The 7488-nt window shown below is 41.5% G+C and overlaps 1 non-coding gene across 1 annotated transcript; it reads left to right on the top strand.

The window, feature by feature from the left end:
- The first annotated feature begins 5674 nt into the window (after window positions 1-5674).
- On the top strand, window positions 5675-5781 carry LOC138835686 (U6 spliceosomal RNA). Its single transcript, XR_011374696.1, has one exon. It is a non-coding gene; the product is annotated as a U6 spliceosomal RNA (small nuclear RNA).
- The last annotated feature ends 1707 nt before the right edge of the window (window positions 5782-7488 follow it).

Here is a 7488-nt window from a genome sequence, read left to right as displayed (position 1 = left end):
TAAACCATTACATAATAATTGACATGCTAGATTTTAAATTTTATATCATATCATCTTACTTTTTACAAAGAAAGAAAAGATCATTGTTTTGTTTGTTTGTTTTTGGTTTTTTGTTGTTGTTCTTTGCTTGTTTTGTTTTTGTGCCAGTGAAAGATTAAAAATTGACCATTACCATTACTAACTTGCTAACTGCTGATTCTGCTTCTGTAAACTTGCTTACACTAGCATTGACCCTTCCCTTCCCAGAAATGAGTTAAGAAGTTTCAGAGACCAGATGCTGGCCCCAGGACAAGGCAGTGGTCGTAGATAAAGAACAGACAGTACATGTTCCTCAGTTCCCATTTAGAAATTCCCCAGACAGGACCTTGAGATAATGACCACCTGGCAAGACCACAAGCTAAGCCAAATGTCAACCAATCATAGGCCTGTAACCATGTAAACCCCCCTTAAACCAACCATGGGCCAGTCATTTTACAAAGAGTGTTACAAAATTTCCCGCGTGGCAAAGTGATTGTTGGTGTATATGGTGACCTTTAAATGGACCAATCATGGGATGCTTTGTGTTATGCGTTAATCTTGTGGTTTTTGCCTTTAAAAAGGCTTGTAACTGCTGCTCGGGGCTCCCTGTCTGCTCGGGACAGAGAGTCCGTTTGCGCAAACGTTAAATAAACTCCTCTTGCTTATTGCATCTCCCGGCTTAGAGTCTGAGTTTTCTGGGGAGCCCTCCCATTGACGAAAGTATCCTAGGGGACTAGGATCTTTCACCAGTACTAGAGCATCAGGGCTTAGACACTGTCCCTAAACATTTTTGCTCAAGGCTAGCTAGGGCTCTACCATTTGAGCCTCATTCCTAATCAGGTTTTTTGTTAGTTAACTAGAGATAAGAGTCTCAGACTTGGGGCTGGGAAGGTGGCTCAGTGGTAGAGTGCTTGCCTTTCACGCATGAGGCCCTGGGTTCGATTCCTCAGCACCACATAAGCAGAAAAAGCTGGAAGTGGTGCTGTGGCTCAAGTGGTAGAGCACTAGCCTTGAGCTGAAGAGCTGAGGGACAGTGCCCAGGCCCAGAGTTCAGGCACCATGACTGGCAAAAAAAAAAAAAAAAAGAGTCTCAGACTTTCCTGCCTAGGCTGGCTTTAAACAGAGATCCTCAGATCTCAGCCTACTGAGTAACTAAAAATACAAACATGAGCCACCAACACTAGGCTGATCATTCAGTTTTAATATCAGGGAAAGTTGTGCTTCTCCTGAAAAAAAGGCAACATGATAGGGATCAATGTTTGCACTGAGCTTGATGCACAAATCTGCATAAGTAAAGAAATAAAAGAAGGAACTGTTTGTCCTGGTTTTGAAACTTAGCAATGAAGTCAAAGCTTATTTTTGTTTTTACTTTTATTTTTTGTTGGTTATAGGGCTTAAACTCAGGCCCTGGGTACTCTCCTGAGCTCTTTTGCTCAAGCCTAATACTCTACCACTCTGATCCACAGCACCACTTCTGGTTTTTGAGTGGTTAATTGGAGGGAAGAGTCTCACGGGGCCTTTCTGCCTGGTCTGGCTTTGAATGAGATCTCAGCCTCCTGAATAGATAGGATTACAGGCATGAGCCACCAACACCTGGCCCTATTTTTGTTTTTAGAGAAATATTTTGTACTCAATATTGTATTCATGAAGATCGCCCTGCAGGGATGTAACATCAGGTATCTGCAATTATAGTTTCTTAATCACTGTAGCATTATAATCAGCCATATTATCCCCAAAATCAAAATCTGATATTAAAATTGATTCCCTATCTAATAAATATTTACTAAGCAACTCCCCTTTTTGGTGTGTGCCAGTACTAGGACTTGAACTTAGGGCCTATCTGCTGTACCTTAGCTCTTATACTAAGGTTGGCAACCTATCACTTAAGCCACATCTTCACTTCCAGCTTTTTGGTGGTTAACAAGAGAAAAGTTCCATGGACTTTCTTACCCAAACTGACTTTGAACTATGATTCTCAGATCTCAATCTCCTGAGTGGCTAGGATTGCAGGTGTGAGCTACCAGTGCCAGCTTATTTATTTTCCTTTTTTTTTTTTTTTTTTTTTTTTTTTGTCAGTTATGGGGCTTGAACTCTAGGCCTGAGCACTATCCCTGATTTCTTTAGCTCAAGGCGAGTACTCTATAAAAATACCCCATTCTTTTTTTGTTGGTGGTGCCTGAACTCTGGGCCTGGACACTGTCCCTGAGCTCTTCAGCTCAAGGCTAATGCTCTACCACTTGAGTCATAGTACCACTTCTGGCTTTTTCTGCTTATGTGGTTCTGAGGAATTGAACCCAGGGCCTTATGCATGCAAGGCAAGCACTCTACCACTGAGCCACCTTCCCAGCCCAGTGCCATCTTATTGAGCAATTCTTATAGGCAAACATTGTGCTAGGTGCTGAGGGAAAAAATAATAAGAAAGTAGAAAATGCAGTTCCTGACTTCAAGAGACAAAAAGGCTCTACGAGCTCCTTATGTGTCTGAAAGGTGACCACTTGAACACCTGATCCACCCACCCTCCTTTATTACATCACCCACTGCCACTGCACCCCTGCAACCTGCCCAACAATCCATTCATGAGACCAAAGCCCTGACTAAAAGACAGCTATTTAACTTTTAAGATGTAATCACCTGAGCACCTATGGGCACCTGTAATCCTGGTTAATCAGGAGGCTGAGATCTAAGGATTGCAGTTCAAAGCTAGCCTACACAGGAAAAGTCCACGAGACTCTTATCTCCAATTAACCAGCAAAAAGTTGGAGTTGGAGCTGTGGCTCAAATGGTGGAGCTCCAGCCTTCTGCAAAAAAGCTAAGGGGCAGAGCCTAGGCCCTGAGTTCAACCCTCAAGACTGACACACACAAAAAAAAGATTATAATCAAAAGATCACCATATTTTAAATCACTGTAAAGTTTCAGCTCCATAGAAGACTGTACCATACAACTCAGAATTCTGAATCCCTTGCAGTCCAGCTCTACTCATCTCCTGGGTCTATGTGTATCTTCAAATGTTTCACTCACTTTCATGCTAATCCCTGGCTCCCCTTACAGACACCTCTACTGGAAGCTGAGTTGCTGGTCTGGTGGTTGTGTGAGGGTCTGCCTTGTTCACCATTGCTGCCCTTAGAACACATGTCTCACAGTACTTTTTTTTAATTGATAAATCAAAATTGTATATGTTTTAAATATATCTGTCATGTGCAATATGTATGAAGCCTACAGGTATAGTTCCTTTTCATTGTTATATGATAGTCCTTTGTATAAGCATACTATTTACTTATCCATTTTATTGTTGATGGACAATAATATGGCTTGCAGTTCAGAGTTATCATCGATTATACCATTAGCGGGGCTCTGGTGGTACATGCCTATAATCCTAACTACTCAGAAAACTGAGATCTGAGGATCTTGGTTCAAAGCCAGTCTGGGCAAGGAAAGTCCATGAGACTCTTATCTCCAATAAAGCACTAGAAAACCAAAAGTGGTGCTGTGGCTCAAATGGTAGAGTGCTCGCCTTGAGCTGAAGAGCTGAGGGATAGCGCCCAAGCCCAGAGTTCAAGCCCCATTACCGACTGAAAAATAAAAAGAGTCTTATGGACTTTCCCCACCCCATCTGACTTTGAACTACTATCCTCAGATCTCAGCCTCCTAAGTAGCTAGGATTACAGGTATGAGCCACCAGTGCCTGGCCATTGTTTTTTTTTTTTTTTTTTTAAACTTTAGTGTATTACATGATTTTTGTTTTTGGTATAACTGAGTTTTGAACCCCAGTCTTGCAATCACTATTCTGAACAATGCTCTCTACTTTTTTTTGTGCTGGGTATTTTTGTTTGTTTTTTGCCAGTACTAGAGTTTGAATTCAGGGCTTCAAGAATTCACTCAGCTTTCTTGCTCACCATTGGTGCTCTTCCATTTTGACTTTTTGCTGCTTACTTAGTTGTTTTTTAGATGAAGTCCAGCAGTATTTTCTAGTTGGTCTGGCAGGTCTAGCAGGTCTTAACCTGCTGAGTAGCTAAGATGACAAGGCTTGGGCCACCAGCACCTGTCCATATGCTGGTTATCTTTGAGATGGGGTCTCACATCCTGTCCAGGATTGAATTGCAATCCTCCTTTTATTTTTGCTTCCTACCATGACAGGCCAGCTTCTGCCCAGGCTAGCCTGGAACCACAATCCTGATCTCAGTTTCTCATGTAGCTAGGATGACAGGCAGATAACACAGCATGCCCAGCTATTAGTTGAGCAAATCTCTTGAAGCTTTTCTGTCCAGACTGGCTTGGAATGGGATCCTCCCAAATAGTTCAGACAACAGGCAAGAAAGCCACGAGAACCTGACTATATTGTGATGTTTTAACATCTTTAAAACATCCCTCTAGCTGAGAAGAAACAATCTCTCCCAGGCATATTCAGTGAAAGGGCTTTATAGTTTTTGATATCTACAGAAGACAAATTTCTCTGCCTTGTTTGTGTCTGGGGCAAGTGCTAAGTTCCTAGGGACATTCCCTAAAGTTTAAAGCCTGCCAACATTATTCACAAGAACCAATCTTGGACTTTATTTTTCTCTCACCTGCCTTTACACTGACATCCCAATAAAGGTTATGTCCCGAATCAGACCCCCCTCCACATTGGTCTTCTGTCACTTGACCAAAACATGCTTGCTTGTACATGACCCCTTGTCTGTGGCATGGAGTGACACCCCACAGCCTGTCAATACAACAACTTTGGTTTTTCAGAGCCCTTCCTGTGCTACCTGACTGGACTCACCTGACTGATCATTAAATAAAGAACAGAACACTGGATCAAAGGCTATAGTGAATAAGATAATCTTGATGTTCTTATGACAGCATGTAGCAATAGATTTTTATATGGCTGAGACCTTTTGTATCTTGTTAAGAAATCTCCTGCTCTCAAAACCTATGGCTGGCAGGAAGATGTTGCCAAAAGACAAGAAGCCTAAGAGGCCAAACTGCAGGTTTAATTTGGACCTTACTCATCCAAGAAATAATGGAATTTTTATTTTTAAATTTTATTGTAAAATGATGTGCAGAGGGGTTACAGTTAATAAGTCAGGTAATGAGTACATTTCCTTTTTGAACAGTTGCCCCCCCCTCATTCTCTCTCAAGTTTTCCCCTCCCGACTTCCCTCCTCTCCAAGTTGTATAGTTCATTTTCAACATTGTGTCTAGTGAGTATTACTGCTGAATTGGTTTGTCCTTTGTCCCACTGTTTCTGTGCTTCCATTTTCCCCTCCCCAAACCAGACAAACTCACATACAAGACAAAGGGCACAGAACTAAAAAAAAAAAAAAAGCGACAAAAGGGAACAAAGCAAAGAGAAATAAAACAAACCTGCAAACAGTACAATAAAAAACCTCTTGTTTCCATTTCTTGGAGTTCATTTGATAAGCATCATTTTATATGATCATATGCACATAGCTATTGAGTCCCTGTGATCCTCTCCTAAGAATATCCTCCTTTGTTCTCACTGTGTGAATGCTCACGTTATTTAATTAATCATGTCCAAATGTAATTATTTGTCTTTTACTATCCATTAGGTTTGGAATTTTTGACTTTGGAAATCTTGAACAATGTCTTCAGAAGATAAATCCAGTGAGAAAACTGGAAATCTTGTGAATGTTAATTACATTAAAAGCTTCAAAAAGTGCTCGCTTCGGCAGCACATATACTAAAATTGGAACGATACAGAGAAGATTAGCATGGCCCCCGCGCAAGGATGGCATGCAAATTCGTGAAGCGTTCCATAATTTAAAAAAAAAAAAAAAGCTTCAAAAACAAAATCACTGCTATTCAGAGAAACAGTTCCCTAAAAGGTATTTGAAACACCTTACCAAGAACCTGAAGAAGAAGAGGGCTGGGAAGGTGGCTCAGTGGTAGAGTACTTGCCTTGCATACATAAGCCTTGGGTTCAATTCCTCATTACCACATAAATAGAAAAACCTGGAAGTAGTTGTTAGCCTTGAGTCAAGAGTAGAGGGACAGTGCCCAGGCCCAGAGTTCAGGCCCCACAACTGACAAAAAAAAAAAAAAAAAATCTTTGTGATTGGCTTTGTGTGGTTTCAGCTGACAAGGAAATTTACAAACTTTTTATTACTTCCAGATTAGCCTATATGATGATGGCTCAGAATCTGAGGGATAATTGGCCCCTGTATCAGGCATTACTTTTTCAATAAACAAAGGATATGTGAAAAATAAGTGTCTAGGGCTGGGAAGGTGGCTCAGTGGTAGAACGCTTGCCTTGCATGCCTGAGGCCCTGGGTTCAATTCCTCAGCACCACATAAGCAAAAAGAAAAAAGCTGGAAGTGGTGCTGTGGCTCAAATGGTAGAGTGCTAGCCTGAGCTGAAGAGCTGAGGGACAGCGCCCAGGCTGGGAGTACAGGCCCCACGACCGGACCCAAAAACAAAAAAAAAAGTGTCTACACTTTATCAGTGAATAGTCTCGGAAAAAGAAGAAACCCACCCTCCCAGGAAGGATGGAAAGGAAGATAAAAGAGGTGATAGTAATCAAGAGTCAGTATACTCATAAACTGACAGGTTGACACGTTGAATGGTAACTCCCTAAAGATAATAAAAATAAAAACAAAAAGAAAAGAAATCTTGCTAAAAATATTAAAACATTGAAAATATTAATTTTAAACCTTTTTCTTACCTGGACACCTGTTGCTCATGTCTATAATCTTAGCTACTGAAGAGGCTGGGAGTGGAGGTTCACAATTCAAAGGCAGCCCGGCTGGAAAATTGAGGAGATTCTTATCTTCAATTAACCACCAAAAAGCCTGAAGTTCAGGTATGACTCAACTGGTAGAGCACCAGCCAAGTTTTGGCAAAAGTGCTGAGGACTTGAATCGAAGTAAAAGAGATAATTTGTATGGTACAGAATAGGATCTCAATTTTATACTTTCTCCTTATATAGATACCCACTTACCTCTGTGTCACTTATTGAAAAGTCTAAACTGTTTCAATCATGTATTGAAAGCTGCATGGGTCTATTTCTGGACACTAAGCAACTTTGTGGCTTATTTAATTCACCATGGACCAATGACTACAATTTTATCAAAATGTTACTTGGCAAGCAAATCATCTTGTCTTATTCCAGTGCATGTGTAGATTATTGGGTTTCTGTGGATTGTCTTTTCACTTAGTTTATTCCTTTACTAGGTAATAGGTCCACCTAGGAAGGCCACTTCTTTCCGTGCCACTCTGCATGGAGGCTTTCCCCTCCCCTTCGTTTTCCATGTAGGAAGTCTCCCTCCAGCACCCGCATTACATAGGTAACCGGCACATCTGGGGACAGGCGCCCCCCCCTTTTTTTTGTTGGTCATTGGGCTTGAACTCTGGGCCTGGGCGCTGTCCCTCAGCTCTTCAGCTCAAGGCTAGCACTCTACCATTAGAGCCACAGCGCCACTTCCGGTTTTCTGGTGGTTAACTGGAGATAAGAGTCTCACAGCCTTTCCTGC

This window comes from Dipodomys merriami, unplaced genomic scaffold (assembly GCF_024711535.1).
Source record: "Dipodomys merriami isolate MVZ:Mamm:240054 unplaced genomic scaffold, mDipMer1.0.p SCAF_1, whole genome shotgun sequence".
Classification (NCBI taxonomy): Eukaryota; Metazoa; Chordata; class Mammalia; order Rodentia; family Heteromyidae; genus Dipodomys; species Dipodomys merriami.
This window is presented reverse-complemented; position numbering and strand designations above follow the sequence as displayed.